Source organism: Rhincodon typus, chromosome 2 (assembly GCF_021869965.1).
Source record: "Rhincodon typus isolate 14 chromosome 2, sRhiTyp1.1, whole genome shotgun sequence".
NCBI lineage: Eukaryota > Metazoa > Chordata > Chondrichthyes > Orectolobiformes > Rhincodontidae > Rhincodon > Rhincodon typus.
Window position 1 is genome coordinate 113,550,768 of NC_063333.1, and position 866 is coordinate 113,551,633.

Here is an 866-nt window from a genome sequence, read left to right on the forward strand (position 1 = left end):
AGGTTTATAGAATCAGGAGGGGCATAAATAAGGTGAATAACAAAGGTCTTTTCCTCAGGGTTGAGGAGTTCAAAACTAGGGGACATCATTTTAAGGTGAGAGGAGAAAGATTTAAAAGGGGCCCAAGGGGCATTTTTTTCACACAGAAGATAGTTCGTATGTGAAATGAACTGCCAGAGGAAGCAGTAGATGCAGGTAAACAGTTAAAACATTTAAAAGACATTTGAACAGGTACATGAATAGGAAAGGTTTAGAGGGAAATAGGCCAAATACTGGTAAATGGGACTAGTTTTAGTTAGGGAAAGTTGGTCGGCATGGACAGTTGGACCGAAAGGTCTGATTCTGTGTTGTATGACTCTATAACTCTAACAGCAAGAGAGAGAAAGGTTCTCAGCAGGAGGCCACAAAGATCCAAGGTCTTCATGGAGTTGTTCACCTACCTGAATCCCACTGAAGAAGATTACTTACAATATCTTTACTTCATTAAGGAGGTGCTCACTGAAATTTGTCACCTGGTGGATACAAGTCAGTGGTCTCAGAGCAGATCAATTTCCAAAAGCTGTGAAGGTAACTATGGTCATAAATTTCTCCATGCCAGGCTTCTTCCAGCCTGGAGCAGATGGCGTCTCTAATATCACACAGTCCACCATCCACTATTGTATAATCAAGATGACTGACATTGTGTACATGAAGGGAATGAAATACATTTTCTTCTCTCATTCTGGAGAGAAGCAGGCAAAATTGGATGTGAGTTAGTCTGGATATTGAGCTTCCCCATGGTCCAGAGTGCCAGTGACTTCATCCACATTTTCTAAACTCAAAAATGGATCACAAGTGTTTTGAGTTCTATTCCTTTAATATGCATT